Source organism: Anabrus simplex, chromosome 1 (genome assembly GCF_040414725.1).
Source record: "Anabrus simplex isolate iqAnaSimp1 chromosome 1, ASM4041472v1, whole genome shotgun sequence".
Lineage (NCBI taxonomy): Eukaryota > Metazoa > Arthropoda > Insecta > Orthoptera > Tettigoniidae > Anabrus > Anabrus simplex.
Genome location: NC_090265.1, coordinates 431,708,782 through 431,728,180, shown reverse-complemented (window position 1 = coordinate 431,728,180; position 19,399 = coordinate 431,708,782). Strand labels below are relative to the sequence as shown.

The 19,399-nt window shown below is 40.0% G+C and overlaps 1 protein-coding gene across 2 annotated transcripts in view; it reads right to left on the bottom strand.

Annotated features, from left to right (window-relative positions):
• The window catches only part of LOC136856907 (protein FAM13A), an 856,533-nt gene that overhangs the window by 609,942 nt on the left and 227,192 nt on the right, over positions 1-19,399 (bottom strand). The gene's annotated exons all lie outside the window — the stretch shown is intronic.

Genomic DNA, 19,399 nt, shown 5'->3' with positions numbered 1-19,399 from the left:
AATCACATTCCTTTCCGGTATAAAAATGAATATTTGTTTTGATTTGAGGGAAATTACAATATTTCGTAGATGGTCCTGTTCCGTCCTCCTAACTTTGAGTTCCAACAATAGGAAACACTGCACTTCATAGCTCGGAAGTCCGTTCTTCATTCTTCTACATCCCTGCAACAAACTTTCGTGCCTTAGATTCAGTTTCCTTCAGTGGAAATGTAGCCTACTTTTCGAGAGCATTTTTCAAGATTTTCAAGTTTTTACGATATTTTTATCATTCATTCGCTAATCGGCCAAATTTTGGCGTTTATTCATTTCTCGTTTGATCCATCTGGTTTTCATTAGCTGGCTGTGTCGAGCATGGCGCTCATCGATCCGTTTTACATAGAGGTAAGTCCCAAAAGCCAGATGCCTGTTTTGAAAAGAACTCGTTTTTGCGCGTCTTCAGATCTAAGCCCATTTCTTTGAGGTCTTTCTTGACGTTGTTATTATTATTATTATTATTATTATTATTATTATTATTATTATTATTATTATTATTATTATTATTGTAGTGACCGCCAGATTTACGTGGCGTGCTCTCGAGTGTTGAGTGGACATAACCTATATTTATGTACCCCATGAGGTCATAAATATTGTCTACAAGAGCGTGTTGTTAAGACACATATACTTGCAAGCCTCTTTAATCCTTTCTCAAAATATCCGTACGAAGAACGAGTACTTGAGCTAATTGGTTATAAGTTCTAGGGTCTTAGGATATTTTAAGCCACTGTTTTTTTCTTCAGACTTCGCGATATTAGGACAGAAGTTAATTGTACAATTGCAGCAGTACTGCCAAATGGTGGACATGACAGAGCACACTTCAACTAACAAGTCAGCCACTGCTGTGCTATATTTGAACAGTATTATGGGTTAAGACATTGTGAGCCATTATATTTGGTTTTCTTCCGACTCTGGCATACGAAGACTAGGGAGTCTTTTACAGTATTTCCCCGTGCTTTCATAACTCGTTTTCTATTCTTCTTCTTCTGTCCGGCTCCATCGCTACATGGTTAGCGTGTTGGCCTTTGGTCACAGGGAGTCCCGGGTCCGATTCCCGGCAGGGTCGGGAATTGTAACCATAATTGGTTAATTTCACTGGCACGGGGACTGGGTGTATGTGTCGTCATCATATCATCTCATTCTCATCACAACGGGCGTCAAATGAAAAGATCTGTATCTGGCGAGCCGAACTTGTCCTCGGACATTCCCGGCACTAAAAACTATACGCCATTTTCTTCTTCTTCTTCAACATCATCTTCATCTTCATATTTTCCTTCTTATTTGTTGTTGGGTCATTCGTCCATAGACTGGTTTGATACAGCTTACCATGCAACCCTACTATGTGCTAAACTTTTCGTTTCCACATAACAACTATATTCTACATTCTACTCTCGTTTGTTTATCCATGCCTTTTACTTACCACAAAACACTTCCCTCAAAACCTAACTGAACAAGCGCTGGGCAACTTAAGATATACCTGATCATCCTCTCTCTTTTTCTGGTGAAATTTCACCAAATAGTTTTCCTCTCACCAATTCGATTTATTATCTCTTCATTCGTGATTCGATCCACCCTTCTCACCTTCAGCATTTTTCTGTAACATCACGTTTCAAAGGATTCTATTGTCTTTCTGAACTGGTTACTGTCCATTCTTCGCGTCCATACAACGCCACTCTTCAAACGAAAGTCTTAAAAATCATATCTTTCTAATTGCTATATCTATGTTCGAAGTGAGAAAATTTCTTTTTTTAAGAAAGGCCTTCCTTGCTTGTGCTAGTCTGCATTTTATATCCTCCTTACTTCTGCCACCGCTAGTTATTCTACTACCCAATAACAATATTTACCTACTTACCTTAAGACTTCTTTTTCTAATCTAATATTTCTTGCATCACCTGCCTTCGTTCGTCTACGCTCCATTACTTTTGTTTTGGACTTATTTTCATCTTCCACTCCTTCTCTAAGATTGCCATTCAGCAATTTCTCCAAATCTTCTTCAGACATAGATAAAATAATATCATTGGCAAATCTCAGTTTTGACTTCCTCTCGTTGGATTATGATTCCCTTGCCAAATATCTCTTTGATTTTCTTTACCGCCTTTTCTGTACTCATTACTATCTTTATTATCTTCCAGATGGGTTGACGACCACGCAGTTTTGAACCTCATAAAAGCAACCACAACAACGCGACCACCATCGCCGGTTAGCCCATTACCATGGCTACTGAATAATATTCCCATGTCAGTGATGTTCGGCGTTCATGGACTAGGCACTGAAAATCTGAATTCGCGAAATTCTCTATTGTTACAGCCCGTACGGTAAAAATGTGTAACACATAGATGATAGGAAATTGTAGATTCTGTAATTTTTGGTAAGTAGAGCTTCCAGACAAAACTAGTATTTCCAGAGATATTTGGACGATTATGAAAAATGTAATAATGACAAATGTATCTGGTATTAATTATTCCTTGTACGGCAAATACGCATGAAAGTTAAAATATTAGAAATTCTAGTTTGCAAAACTTTCATGACGCACAGTTTTTCGATACAGCTAATTTTAAGGGCGAAATGTGACATTTTCTCTGTTGGTCCCCTTAATACACATACGCCACTGTATACTCATCAAATAGTATATCCTAGTGCACATTCAAGCCATCCTGAAATAAAATACCTAGTTTCAAGAAATTATACTCGTATTATGACCTTTTCCTGTGATGACACGAACAATTGGACAGACGGCCTAACAGACAGACAAAAGTTGAACTGAACTTGTTTTCGACATTTGTATAGCTAATCCGAGGGGAAAAAAAAAGACGGGGTAGATATTCGAAAATTTGCTTTACGTCGCACCGACATAGAAAGGTCTTATGGCGACGATCGGATAGGAAAGGGCTAGGAGTGGGAAGGAAGGAGCTGCGGCCTTAACCAAGGTACAACCCCAGAATTTGCCTGGTGCGAAAATGGGAAACTACGGAAAACCATCTTCAGGGCTGCCGAAAGTGGGGTTCGAACACACTATCTCCCGAATGCAAGTTGACAGCAGCATGCCCCTAACCAAACGGCCAAGTCGCTCGATGTAGATATTTGAAGTGTACAGACAAAATGTATACTTTTATTTCCACAGGCCAGATAATAAAACTGTGGTTCCCGTTACACTGCACAGAGCAAAGCAAAACCATCTCGGTACAGGCCATTCTATGGAGTAATGGAAGGTTCCACGTAGCAAGACAGTGTGTTTAGGCCTATAACTGGCCTCCTTTTCTCAAAGAGAAAAACCTTATCTTCACTTCTGGTGTAGGTTGAGTGAACCCCAGGTTGATTTCTTGACCCCAGTCCTTTAGGGTAAACCAAGCACACCTTTTACGACCACGGTTTGGCAGCCGTCACTACATTTCAAGTGAACAACCATTATGTTATGATGCTAAAATGAATCCTCAATCGTCCACATGAGACTGAGTGCAACCCGTTCCAGGCATAGGCCTACATCTGAAATTAAATTCGTGGCAATGTCTGGAATCGAACTCGGGACCTATAAAGTGTAGGGAGGTGGTCTCTGAAGTTGTATAATACACTATACACCGCAAGGGCCGAGAATCTTGATGCTAGTCTTTTTGATTCAAGAATCATTATCTTGATCAAAATATGCATTCTCTTTATTCACGCATATCGGCTGGTTTGTGACACGTGGTCACGCGATAGTCTCCAATCTGTTCATCTCTCTCTCTCCGAGAATTATGATGTAAATATTACACCCACTTGTGCTATATTGGACTGAATCACTTAGAACTGAAGACAAGTGCATGCTAGGAGGGACTTTCAATGTTTAATAACAGCTGAGAGGAACTCTTCCCAAACAAGAATATAACAGTTGGAATGGCTTCACCTATACTCTTGACAAAAGAATATATAAAGAGTTTCCATGTCAGGCTACTTGACAAAGTACTCCATAACACTCTCTTTTCAACTCCACCTTCCAAGCTCAGTTTAGGACTTGGCCGGGTGTACAAGGCCGAATGGTCTTTTAACACCTAACGCAGAAAATCCTCACAAACACCTGCTGGATTGTGACGACTGATCACGCGATAGTCTTCTGTCAGATACATTCTCGTACTAGGAACTACGATTATTACACCTAAATGTCTCATACCGAAGTGATTATCATTGAATGATACAAACAAATCAAACAACACTACGTGTGAAAGTAAACTGTTAAGTACTGCATGAGAACAGAGATCTACACGAAATTTTTCCACGTACAAAAATTAAATTAGATCAAAGCTATTCACTGGACTATATCCAAGGCATATCGAGGTTTAGTTGACTTCGGGCACATCAAACAAGTTCTTAATTTCTTGCATGCCAGCAATTTAATGTCCGAGACCCTTATGCTTGGTTCCACAAACCAAAGGTTTCACCAAAATCCAAAATTTGCGAGTGTGAAAAAGCGCTGCAGAACTGAGGGGTAGCGCTTAAATGAATGAAGTTGGAAAATTTAAAGTTTCTGTGCGCAGCGAAGAGGAGGTAACAACAATCTAGACAAACTGTAAATATACTGACCACAGACGGCACATACAGTACTTCTAAAACAGGACAATGAATCTATAACTCGAAAAAGAAATAGAAATTTACGGAAGATTGCACCTTAACATTAAGGGAGAAGAGATACTTACATTGGAAATAAGCACACTCACGTCTGGGGCGAACAGTAAAGCTAACGCATAGTGCCTGTAAAATGTAAAACTGTCCCATGATTATTCAAATGTTTATAATTCTGGAATATATTCCTCTCATCGGCAGTCTGCAACCCCAAAGACAACACAAATAACAAGATACGCAGTTCCGCAGTACGACCAAGTAGTAATGGCTGCCTACCTGATCTACGACACGGCGCTGCAAATCACTCCAAAGTGCATCTGCACCGATCAACTGACTTGCTCACTTTTTCTCGTACAGAGGCTGACCTACTTTTGATCCAATTACATGACTAATTCTCCCATTTCCATTTGTGTATTCTGAAATTTGCTCTGAAATGTCAGATAATTAATTTTATCTCAAATTTAGCTTTGAAGTAATATACTGTAATATGAGAACTATAAATCGACTACATTCAACTATTAATATTTTATGCCCAGCATTAATAATGTATCAGCCGGCCCCATGGCCTAGGGGTAGCGTGCCTGCCTCTCGCCCGGAGACCCGGGTTCGATTTCCGACCAGGTCAGGGATTTTTCTCTCGAGCTGAGGGCTGATTCGAGGTCCACTCAGCATACGTGGTTAGAATTGAGGAGCTATCTGACGGTGAGATGGCGGCCCCGGACTCGAAAGCCCATAATAACGGCCGAGAGGATGCGTCGTGCTGACCACGCGACCCCTCGTAATCTGCAGGCCTTCGGGCTGAGCAGTGGTCGCTGGGCAGGCCAAGGCCCTTTCAAGGGCGTTAAGTACCGTGGGGTTTGGTTTATTAATAATGTATCAATGCAATGGAGACCACATTTTAAAGAAGATTATTTTACTTTTTCTTTTACTACCTCCAAGAAAGAGCTACTGGCCGCTATCGAAGAGAATTGCCTGGACTGGAGTCATCTACATCTGGAGCGTGTTTGCTCCACTCGGAGTATTCTACGCGCGAAAACATTCACTTCGCGAGGTTAAAACACACAACTGAAGGTGCTGATGGTGGTGATTACTGTTATAAGAGGTAGTATAACTGGGCAACTATCCTCTATTAACACTAACCAGAGAGGAAAAAGATGTATGGGTGAAAGTAGGACCACGAAGGGTGTGGAAATGATGATGATGATGATGATGATGATGATGATGATGATGATGATGATTGTTGTTTAAAGGGGCCTAACATCGAGGTCATCGGCCCCTAATGGTACGAAATGAGACGAAATGGAATAACAAATTAAAAATACAAAATCCTCCACTGACCAGAAATCAAAACGTTAGGACGAAGAATGAATGGATGGATGTGAAACAATAGTATTACTGAGCAAGGGACTGAGTCTATAGCATAATACGGAATCGATGATGCTTTTAGTCTAAAGGAGTCCAAAATCCAAGTCATCGGCCCCTCATAATAGTACTTATCCTCAGGAAAGTAGAACCATTGTATTTGTCATGTTGCGGTACTAATCAAAAGTAGCGTAGACTCGCGGCATTCCACACAGTGTGATACTACTCACGGGTAATGAAATTCGCACATGGAATACAGACCTATGGTGTTTCGCACACTGCGGCGCTATTTACAGGCAACGCAAACCTATGACGTTCCTCATATAAGTGGACTAAGCACAGGCAAGGTGTCGCTCACCCATGGTGTTGCTTATATAGGGGTACGAATCACAGGTATTGTAGAAGCCGACACCGTACTCTATTGTTACTAATCACAAACCTATTTGGTACTTAATATAGTGGTACTACGCGCAAGGAAAAGCGACCCATGGTGTTCCCCGCGTGGTGGGGGTGGTGTGAAAATTGAAGACTCCCCAGACCTTGTAAACCTAACAGTCTAGGGAGCGGAAAAGAACAAACGTTGACCATGGGAGGTCGGATAGGAAAGAATAAAGAGGGGATACTGGCATAAGTAAGTGGAAACAATGCCTAGCTCAGCTAGGGGGCCGTGGTTTCCACCCAAGCTCCGACGTAGAGAGCCCATTTCAATCGCCTCTTACGACAGGCAGGGGATACCGTGGGTGTACTTTGCCACCCCCACCCACAGGGGGACATGGCTGAAATGTTTACACTTGTCATAATTGCACTTATAAAAATTAAAACAGGCTATTTCAACATACATTTAAAAAATCAGGAACCGGTTTTCGGAAGCTTCGTTTCAGTATTAGTGGGTCACAAAAATTAAAATATTAAAATGCACATAATTGTGTCATCATGATTACTTTAAAATTTTAAGAATAATCGTGTAACAGCTAAGACGGCATATTCGGTCATTCCTGTTATAATAAGCACAACCTGTCCTCTGCACTTAAAAATATCACGACGGCTCAAACAGGCTGCTGCACACGTTAACGCCCGTTTTTCTTAAAGTTTTACCACGTCAATTTTAACAATTCTTACGTCATTAGAAACCTCTGGCTGCATGTATTCCAAAATAAGCCTTAAAAGTTCTCGGCAGAAAGCACCGGAAAAGCAAAGCTTATTCGATCCCCTGACCTAGAAAGCTTGGGGACGTTTTGTGTCAAAACGTTAACTCCATAAACTTTACCGCATATTTTTCTAAGAGTCTTGAATCGGTAAAGAAGAAAACAGTTCAAAGCTTCCGCCGTTGTCAGTTGCGAGCGGAACTGAGCATCACGAAGACCATGGTATATGACGTAACATCAGATGTGTGTAACGTTTACATCACGTGACTGCGAGGTAACATGAGTTATTAGGAGCACCATTCAGCTTTGAGCTGTGCTTAGAGAATGATGTGATTTGCATGCTGCGTTTCATGTTTAAGTCCTAAGAAACAATAAACCTCATTTGAGGAGCTAATGAAGATGATGAATGAAATTAAATAAGGAGGTGGAAGGAATCGTCAGTTGTTAGTGAACAGGAACTGTTATGGCATTTGCCTAGAAGTGAAAATAGGAATAGAAAATCATTCTGAAGGCAGCCGACGATGAGATACGAAATCACTTGTCTCCCGAATGCAGAGTGAAAACGAGGTCTTCCTACAAACGGAATGCAGATTATAATAATCGAAACGATGTTATAACATGAATCTAAACATAGTCGGCGCAGACGAACTAAGTCACAATTGAGACAAAATTATTCATAATCTAAATAGTTCGTTTTCAATCACATTAGAGGGATAGTAACTCACGGGGATCACAGAATAGAAAGTACGTATTAATATAAGGACAGATCTCTCTTTTTAATTTGTACCATTTGCTTTACGTCGAACCGACAGAGATTGGTCTTATGGCGATGATGGTATAGGAAAGGGCTAGGAGTGGGAAGGGTACGGCCGTAGCCTTAAGGTACAGCCCCCGCTTTTGCCTGGTGTGAAAATCATGTTTAGGGGGTTCAAACCCACTATTTCCCGAATGCAAGCTGACAGCTATGTGACCAAACCGCGTAGCCAACTAGCTCGGTAGGAAGATCTTGATTGGGATAATCACACATGGGATTGTAAATAAAGGTTACAGATCTCTTCAAATGGTTATGAGGGTGTTCAGAGCCTGTAGTAAGAATGTAAAGGAGAGGCCGTATAAATTATTGGTAAGACCGCAAATAGATTATGGTTCCAGTGTATGGGACCCACACCAGGATTGATTCGAGAACTGGAAAAGATCAAAAGTAAATCAGCACGATTTGTTCTGGGTGATTTCTGACAAACTAGTAGTGTTACGAAAATGTTGCAAACTTTGGGCTGAGAATACTTTGGAGGAAGGAAACGAACAACTCTCCTAAAAGGATTTTTCCGAGTTGCCAGTGGAGAGATGGCTTGGAATGACATTAGCAGACGAATACGCTTGGAGATTTTAAAGGTAGGAAAGATCATAAAATGAAGATAAAGTTGGAATTCAAGAGGACAAATTGGGGAAAGTTAGGAATTGGAATTTCCAACTTCTGTGATATCATTTAAGAAAAGACTAGGTAAACAAACTATAGGGAATCTGCCACGTGGGCGACAGCCCAAAATGCTAATCAGTGGTGACTGACTGACTGACTGACGTGATACAATTATTCTCTCCTAATCTAATAATTTAAAATCATCAATATCAAACCCTTTAGACATCCTCCTGTGGTTATGTGTCTAAAAAGCAGAATCTCTTCGTATTGTGTGTACAGTAATACTGTATTAAACTTTAATACTGGCAAAATATTGAAAACAATTTTATTTCAAAATATTAAAATTAACCCCCAAGTTAGCCATACTGGGTGCTGTGCTTGGCAAGTCACATTCACTTCACTAAGAAACCGTTTTCTTAGGCGGCTTGAAAATCGTTTATCATATTTTATATAAAATTTCTCAAAAGTATAAGTCGTGTTTTATTCCAAATGCTGAAGTCAATACTCTTAAGAAGTACTGTCGAAGACAATTAGAATTGTACCTATGTAAAATAGCAGGAGGACCTCCAACACTGTACGGGAATAGGTGCGAATTAAGATTTGCCAATCAACAGAATCAGACAAAACTAGGCGTGAAAGTAGGTGAACTAATAAGTATTGCATGAGAACGGAGATATCCAGGAAAGTCTTCCACGTAGGAGAATACAATAATAAACTAAATGAAAACTTTCCTTTATATGAAGTAAGGAAAACAACAGAAAAATTTCCAACGGACACTAGATGTGTAAGATCCACCTAATTAAAGAACCTCCAGTTCCTTATCTTAAAATCCAATACTTATATTCTGAGGTTTAGACATACTGTCTTCGGGAAGAATAAAACCTTGAACTGCCATTGTTAATGTACAGTATGTCGTAGTAAAATTATGCGATCCGTCAGTAAGCTAATTATGAGGGATCAAAACTCGTATAGCCTATATGAATTCTGTTTTAAGAAAGTAGATTTTATGACTGATGGCTGGCTACAAATAATTTGATAACCTATCTTTCACAATACAGATTTGAATTAATGTTTCTTACAACCGAGTTCTGCTCAATTCTAGCAACCCCAAGCGCTAAATATGTTTGTAGACTGTACAAAAATACAATGTCTACCGTAGCTAAGGTTATGAAGTAGTTACTACCAATTATTACGTAAGCCATAAAGGTTTGCTGGAAAATTTTCGTTCAGTATATAAAGAGAGCAAATACTGTTACAAAGCATCAGTGAAGCGGAATGTACTGGAGCATAAACTTAAAAAGTCCACTGTACCTTACGAGCTGAAGACTTCCCGAACAATAAGAGGTGGGATGTGTCGGGATATTCGTGCTGGTCTATCCCCACTCCCCAGTCACTTAACTGCTACATCCTCTAAGGTAGCTTCACTTCACACCCCTGCGCTAGATATGAACCCTTCCTAGCAAACTAGCACCTTGAGTTTTCACTCTCGTCATGTCTGAAAACTTCATTGTAGAATTCTCCAACAGGATCGTGTAATAATGCGAGTGATATCTCAACAAGTTTTGGTGTAAAAAAAAAACTTCGTTAAAATATAAAGTTAGAATTATATTTATAATACACTATATTATAACCGGACGCATTATGGACAAACAATATGGATATATATTACGAAATTATCCTCCTTCTTTACGCAATTGCATGTGTATGAATGATTTAGTTCTGACATAATTCTATAATTTCCCGCACAGATCCCCATCTCGCAATTTCGAAAAACGAAACAAATTTCCGTTTCTAAACTCAAGCTACAGTTGACAAGTCACATAATTTTCAATCTCGAATTTACTCAGATGAAGTGAAGGTTTTCTTTCGATGTAAATGAGAAGTCAGTGGTGAATTTAAGTCACAGGACAGTACATGTCACGACAATAATACTAAGCTAATTTCAGTGGCAACGAGATGAAAGCAACTATGAATTACAGCTCTTGTGAATCAACGTTATCCAGTTTCTGTCCCGTACTTTACAAGCTGCAGTGCATGTCCATGAATGATTGGAATACTGTCACAAATTGCGGGTAGTCCCCTCTTAACTATGGGTAATGGCCGGTCGATATGATCCTACCTTCACCCAATCCGTAACCTAGACACTGCCAATGACACATGACAATCAAGTTTGACACGTCGAATATAATTTGAACCAATAAAACATAAATCATGATAAACTGTCTACAATTAAAAAAGAGAATTTGACTATCACGGAAACATCTGTGGCCACAAAATCCCTCGAAATTCAAACTATAAATTAAAAATAAAACACGATCACATAAAATCGAAGAAGCAATGATTTTCTTCGAACAGTCACACAGAATTACACTGCCTGATGCGATCACCACAAGAATCTTCATCAAACATTTCAAATAGTCGTAATATTCGACCGAATCAGTTATCAAAATCCACTCCTAACAGAGAAGATTATTTTAATTAAATGGGAACATTCTTCAGCTTATAATTAAGTCACAAAGTTTATAAAGGCAAAATCTAGTTTATACAGTGAAATTAAAATCGTATCGCAACACCGACACTTTAGTATTAAAAATTAAAAGCACGCAAAACTTGACTACGTGAGAATTATTTAAATGCGATAAATAGCGAAATAAAAGGAAAAGCCATGAAATCGTGCGGGATTAAGCATTCTGTACGCTGCGAGGAAAAAATAAACATTACAGGAAATCATAGCCTTATACATTTAAATGAAAATCCATCCAACCTTTATCTTCTTCACAGAGCTGCATGTCGAATTATGTAACACTGGAGGTCGAGATTAGAACAGATGAGACAGGGGGAGATGGTTGTGAGTTCAGTCTTTATTTCCCCTCTTCACTACTGCTTCTGACCTTAGCCAATAGCTGAGTGTTGCCTATCCACCAGGCACCGCGAGTCCGAACGTGGCGGAGGAATACATTAGTACGTCCAAGGCGCCCCAGTGGATCAATATTTACGCTTTTATCATCCGATGCCCCCCCCCCTCCCTCCTACAAACAGGCAGCGAGAAGTGCACCCTTTCTATCCATGCGCAGAATGTAGCATCATACCGGACGCCATCTTGGTGGGAGAGTACTAAACCTCCCACTCAGCCGTATTCCATTCCAGATATATAACAAAGAGCGACAGAGACAGAGAGACTCAGTGAAATTAACACAGAAAGCGAGCCAGAAATGAAACGCGAGACTTTTATAAAAGCAATGGGTATATTGTATACAAAGCTATCACCTCGTGTTCACTGTGACGACTTGAATGGTGATATACCAAGCCTCACAGACAGCTATATTGATACTGTATTACAAGTTATTATTATTATTATTATTATTATTATTATTATTATTATTATTATTATTATTATTATTATTATTATTATTATTGTAAACTCCCGATCATTTGTGTGAAGGGCTTATCTGGCTTGCGGGTTAACTGTGCATCCTAAAAAATAATTAAAAATATAAACGTATATCCTTTTCCCGGCCTTTTCCCTAATTTATTGGGATGTGAACGTGATGTGTATTCGGCGCAGTTTTACGACCGAATGACCTTCCTGATCGTGACCCTATGTGCAGTGAAGTATTCACTATTGCTTGTTTCTGTGGTGGCTGAAAGTGTGGTGTATTCTGTATAGATGAACAGAAGTGTATTTAGAGAAGCACTAACACCTAATCACGAGCCAAAGGAATTAACCATATGCAGTTAAAATCCTCGGCCCGGCCGGGAATCGTACTCGAGGTCGTCTGAACTGAAGGCCAGTCTGCTGATCATTTAGCCAAGGAGCCGGACAGAATCATAATAAAAATAAATTTAAAAAATGTAGTGGAGTTTATATATATAATTTTGGCCTTTGAACTAGGCTTTCTGTAAGTTGAGTTAATGACAGCAAAACCCCACACAACGTAACATTAGAGAACCGAATTCACTGTTATCAGTGTAAAAACTGATTATTTCTGTCGATAGTCTGTATGGTCTTCAAGTTTTACTTCCCCATAGCAGATATAAAAGTTAAGAAAGAAAAATACATTAAAGCAAAAACTGGAGGTTATAGAAGAGAAACAATTCGAGAGGGGGAGTAGGAGTACACCCTGTCCACTATTTTAAGAAGAAGCACGAGGACATTGTGGGGAACAGTGTTAGTAATTGGGTTTCAAAACGTAAACGTTGTGAAGAACTACATTATGAAGCATTATATGTCGCTCTTCTACAGTGGTTTAGCAACAAGTGATCATAACCGGTTCAATGTATACAGAGAATGTCGAGTTATTCCAAGGATTTTCAAAGAATTCAATTACTATAATAATAAATTGTAATATCAATATAGCTGTAGTTATTATTATTATTATTATTATTATTATTATTTGCGGTGTAGGTTATTGTAGTCACGTCCTAGTTCGTGAATCATGGGCAACGGCTGAGTGGCCTAGTAAGTGGTCCAGGAGTTCCTACAATAACGGAAGGCTCACTTGGTAACTGCCATTCACAGTAGAGATGGAGAGTTTTCATCATAAAGACAGGCCCTTTTATAATGCCGTCACAATAGAGCTGGAGAGATTTGATTATAATCGAGAAATGCAGCGATATCTAACGTATCAAGTATCGAGACGCGAAAATAACTCATAGGACGAAAGTTGTAGATCTTGTCAAACTGAAGGGGGATTGTGCTATCTGTTTTGTAATACGACTTACCGTTTAGTCACCAACTACCCCGAAACGAAGATCTGCACAGTCATTAAAATGCTTCCATATTTCGATATTTTCCGGGGCTAAAAGTTATACATTTGAACAGCTTGGAATTTCTTCTCAAAGAAAGGAGTATCCACGTTTCGGGATTAGCACTCGCATATATACGGAGTAATTAAGAAAGTAATACAGTTAAGGGAGTTGAAATAAATAGAAAATAGGATTATAACTGAGGACAGCCGTATAGGACAAATATTTAAATACCAAGAGGATGTATTTGCAAATAAAATGCCCTTCCTTTTATGTTCAGAAGATTTTCAAAATATTCCCTCCACCTGCCCAGTGATTCCCTGGAATCTATTATGAGTTCACCTGAATTATCCAAAACATTGTTCATTTCATTTTTCCCTCCCTTCCTGAGATTCTTTATTACTGTACAGAAAGGTTTCCCTGTTGCTTGACCTAGCCTTTCCAGGTTATTACCAAAATCTTCCACAACTTATTTTTGGATTCAACAACTATTTGTTTCGCTCTGTTTCTTTCATTTACGTACAATTCCCTGTCTGCATCAGCCCTTGCTTGGAGCCATTTCTGATAAGCCTTCTTTTTTATGTTTACAAGCTGCTCTCACTTCATCATTCCACCATGATATTCGCCTTTTCCCATCTTTACACACAGCTGTTCCTAGGCATTCCCTGCTGTTTCTACTACAGCATCCCTATATGCCAACCATTCTCTTTCTATATCCTGAACCGGCCTACTGTCCGCTGTTCAAAACTTCTCACTAATCATATCCATGTACTTCTGTCTAATTTCCTCGTCCTGGAGATTTTCTACCCTTATTCGTTTGCCGACAGATTTCACTTTCTCTAACCTAGGCCTAGAGATACTTAGTTCACTATAAATGCCCGGAAAACCCGCATATTCCTAATATATTTTCCTGAATTCGAAGTCTGTTAAGATACAGTCTATTATGGATCTGATACCCCTAGCCTCCCATGTGTAGCTGTGAATAGCCTTATGCTTGAAGAATGTATTCGTAACTGCTAAACCCATACTAGCACAGAAGTCCAGCAAACGCTTCCCATTCCTATTACCTTCTATATCTTCCCCACATTTACCAATCACCCTTTCGTATCCTTCAGTTCTATGTATTTCCAACTCTCGCATTGAAATTACCCATTAGCACTATCCTACATTTGTTGTTGACCCTGACTACGATACCACTCAATGCTTCATAAAACTTGTCAATTCATCCTCATCTGCACCCTCACTGAGACAATTATCGCTCTAATTCCTCCAACTGCAAAATATACCTACATCATTCGCACATTTATATGCCTAACAGAAATTATGTTGCGTGCAATATTATTCCTGATGAAATGCCCTACCTCAGACTCTGCCCTTCCCTTTGTAATATCAGTCAAGTACACTTTATAATCTCCTCTCTCTTCCTCGTTATCTCCCCGTAACTGAGTAGCATTTACTCCTAGCACATCCAGATGCATCCTCTGCTGATTCAGCCAGTTCTACTTTCTTTCTTCCATAAGCCCCATTAATATTGATAGTTCCCCAACGACCGGGTGAGTTGGCCGTGCGGTTGGGAACGCGCAGCTGTGAGCCCGCATCCGGGAGATAGTGGGTTCGAAACCCACTGTCGGCACCCCTGAAGATGGTTTTCTATGGTTTCCCATTTTCACGCCAGGCAAATGCTGGGGCTGTACCTTAATTGTGGCCACGGCCGCTTCCTTCCCATTCCTAGGCCTTTCCTGTCCCATCGTCGCCATAAGACCTATCGGTGTCGGTGCGACGTAAAGCAAATAGCAAAAAAAAGTTCCCCATCGAATTCCATTCCGTTTACCAAGTTGTTTCCAAAGAGTGCCACATGGGAGTGGGACTCTGTTACTCCCATAGGTCCGGAGATTGCTTAAAATGTTCTGAGCTCGGTAAATTCATGAAGCAGGATGCTACCCTACTTACACATAGTCCAAGTGAGGATCTCTCCTCTAACGGGTTAGGGACCACCGGTGGATTTTATAGCCCTAGCCGCCTGAGCGCAAGGAGGGCCATGACTCAGAATATGTCCGAGATGCCCACTCCCATTTCGTAGCAGCTGGTATCTCGATTCTCAGGACCACTTACTAGGACACTCAGCCATTGCCGATCGTTCACGAACTAGAACGTGACTACAGTAACCCACACCATGCCCCATTGTAGAATATACACTCAAAATTATAGCAAATGCCAGAAAACACCTTACGGTGAGAAATAATGAGCTACACTCCGCGGTACTGTTCAAATATTAATAACGCCCGTTAGTTCTATTCGAGGACGATTGTAACCTCCACGGTATTCCGCCAATAACCCGCAGAATGGCCGATTGCCGTCTCTCTTGCTTTCTACCCAAGGAACAACTACGAGTTTACGGGAATGACGAAAATGGCAATAAGTTACTTCCCTGCTTGCAAGACGTTGCTATGGAAACCTGTAGGCTAGTTGTCGGTCTGTCGGTCACTGAATGAAGAGCATGAGACCCGCAGAAAATAGTAATTTACTCCGTCATTTGAAGTGTAAGTGAAATTATGTACAGAACAAAAGCGGTTTATTATGAAGGGACGTTTTTACATACAGCCTCGGATTTTACAGAAAATCGATAGTACCGGGCGAGTTGGCCGTGCGCGTAGAGGCGCGCGGCTGTGAGCTTGCATCCGGGAGATAGTAGGTTCGAATCCCACTATCGGCAGCCCTGAAAATGGTCTTCCATGGTTTTCCGTGGTTTCCCATTTTCACACCAGGCAAATGCTGGGGCTGTACCTTAATTAAGGCCACGGCCGCTTCCTTCCAACTCCTAGGCCTTTCCTATCCCATCGTCGCCATAAGGCCTATCTGTGTCGGAGCGACGTAAAGCCCCTAGCAAAAAAAAATCGATAGTATAACACAAAATGGAAGAAAACTGTTCTGGTTTTCCTATAAATCCCCTGTTCATTTATAGATTTTTAAATCATATGCATATTAAAACCTTCGCCGTGATGGTGGAACAAACAGACATGAAAAATAAAAACCACTGATACGGTCTTGAGTTGACATAAAACGGATACATATCTGAAAAATTGGCAAAACAAACGAAATTACAGACAGGGACCCCTTAAAACTTTATTTACATTGATAAACTCGTGTATTTCTCCAAATGAAAGCTCTGATATTTAAGAGCGCGTAGCACATACCACAATATCTCTTATTACGATGAGTGACAAGCCAAGGAGTGTTTCACTTTTACCCGTAAAACTTTTAGCGGCTCCTGGGGTGACTATGCACTGTAACACGAGATGTACGAATCACTTCCTCCGCCAGACTGGCGCATTTTGCATTCCTGCCTTGTGGCCTTGAGCCCCACAAGCTCCAATAACCCTGCCAGGCTACAGCATAGTGCAGTCTCAATAACAACACTATCGCATATTTGGACCTTCTACTGAGAGAGGTGCCGGTTAGTGCATCTTTGAAACACTGAGTAAGAAAATTTCACGTGATATTGAAATGAAAGTGAAGAGAAACCCCTCATCCCAAAGAATTTTTGTTTTGTTTTGGTATCTACTCGCTGATTTTCAAATATTAGATATGGTGATCGATGGGCAAGGCTTAACATCCGCGTCTTCGACGAACCTATAAATATAATCCTTCATAAACAAGACCACGACTCGCAAAATATTAAAGCGTTTCCAGATTTTTGTGATCGTTTTAAACCTACTTAAGGTAATGGAATCCCGTTTTCCCATGCACTACTTATCGGAATTACTTCTCCAGGGAGCAGTAATCTCATCCTTTATTGTAAAAACTACCTGAAGGACTAAGGACAGAAAAGTCAGGCACTATACGCTTGTCTTACGTTCGTCTCCAATCTTGGACAATGTACGTTCCTCCAGTAGATTATGAACTACCCAAATGCTCATGTATCTTAGTTCCATATAACTGCCAAAAAGTTTCACTCACATTGAATTATGTGCAGTCGTTTCATCTGAATGGCAAAAATAGTTTTCGTGTAATCGATACGTGCTCCTTTAGGAAGATAATGTTCTTTTTTTTTTCTATTTGCTTTACGTCGCACCGACACAGATATGTCTTATGGCGACGATGGGGTAGGGAAGGCCTAGGAATTGGAAGGAAGCGGCCGTGGCCTTAATTAAGGTACAGCCCCGGCATTTACCTGGTGTGAAAATGGGAAACCACGGAAAACCATCTTCAGGGCTGCCGACAGTGGGGCTCCCGATTACGGGATTACTGGATACTGGCAGCACTTAAGCGACTGCAGCTATCGATCTCGGTGAAGATAATGTTCAATAAAAGGCACTGTGATAACAATTTCGGAAGATTAATACACGTTTAGAAAAATCAGCTCTCAATGGTTAAATAGGGGTTAATACCCGGAAAAATGTATTCATTTCTCTGAAACCATTTGACATACGAGGTTGACATTTCACATGGTGGTTCCTCCCGTATGTCGTAGATTTCAAATGAGAAGTGGTCTTAAAACAATATATCTCTAAGGGGTTTAGGCTGTGGGGGTGGTGTCTGATGACAAAATATCCATCTCTCTGAAACATTTTTGATATGCAAGGTTGAAATTTCATATGATGGTTGCTCCTCTATGTCGCAGATTTTTTTTCTTGCTATTTGCTTTACGTCGCACCAACACAGATAGGTCTTATGGTGACGGTGGGGTACGAAAGGGCTAGAAGTGGGAAGGAAGCGGCCGTGGTCTTAATTAAGGTACAGCCCCAGCAGTTGCCTGGTGTGAAAATGGGAAACCACCGAAAACCATCTTCAGAGCTGCCGAGAATGGGGCTCGAACCCACTATCTCCCGAAGGAAAGTTCACAGCTAGGCGCCAATAAGAAGTGTCTTAAAACAATGCATCCCTCAGGGGTTTTGAATGGGACGTGAGGCCTGATGACAAAAATATTTATTTTTCTGAAACCTTTCGATTTAGGAAGTTAAAGTTTCAAATGATGTCCTACGTGTTAAATAACAGAAGGTTTTTACAAGGTAAACACTCAGAGAGTTAAATGGGGGTTAACATCCGAAAACAGAATATTCATTTCTCCGAAACCGCTTAACGTACGAAGACAAAATTCCAAATGGCGGTATATATTTTAAATCGTAGGTATAAAAGGAAATATTTTAAAACATTTCATTCCTAAGGAGTTAAATGGAAGTTGGATCTGGAATTTGAAGTGAAGTACAGCACAATATTTAGGGATGATGGTGTATCACAACAGGGATTTTACGCGCAATGCTTAAAAAAACTTGTACTTTCATATTTTCATTTTTCATGGCCTGTAAACCATTTTTACTGCGTTCTGAAAAGACGACAGAACGCAAAATATATAATAAAATGCTATATATACAAAACGCACGACTTTTTCTTTTGAAAACTTAGACTAAGGAGTTCTGCACCGTTGGAATGCTTGCAAATGCTGTTAGCTGTAAAGCTCAAATAATTCGAGTTTTCTGAAGCAGTTCTGCAATACACTTAGGATCCAACCCAAAGTGTAGGTGCTGAAAGATATTTCAGTAAATAGGCCTACAATCTAATAGTAAGTGATAGGCGAACACGAATAACAGAACAAAATATTCAGGTATGCTCTATGATTTAATTCAACATTTAATACTGTACCGGGTGGTACACCTCCACGCCGCTAATTCAAACTTTGCGCCAGTTGAAACTCCTCTACTGGAGGAAGTCTGAACTTTATCTACTGTGTTAATTCTCAAGTTTCTCAGAAGATGTCCCTACTTGTAAATTTTGAAGTTTCTGAACTGGATCGTTTTCGATGTATTTTTGTTTTGCCTGTAGTAAGAAGTGTGGACATTCTCTTCCAGATGGCACTACTGAAGGACTACAATTATGCACCCTAGTGCAAAGTGAAAGAACTGTGTTTTTGGAGAAATTTTGAATTCATAAGTTTGTTCTTTGTTAAATTTCTTTCAGTTATTGTTTAAGTTGGCAATATTAACTCTTTCTTTCCGCCAGTTTTGAATTCGACCAATAAGGAATTTCTGTAATTAATTTTCCACCAATAATGTGTTTCTTCTTCATCTAGTGTAGGGGTTTTCGTTATTAGCCAATAAAGTGATTG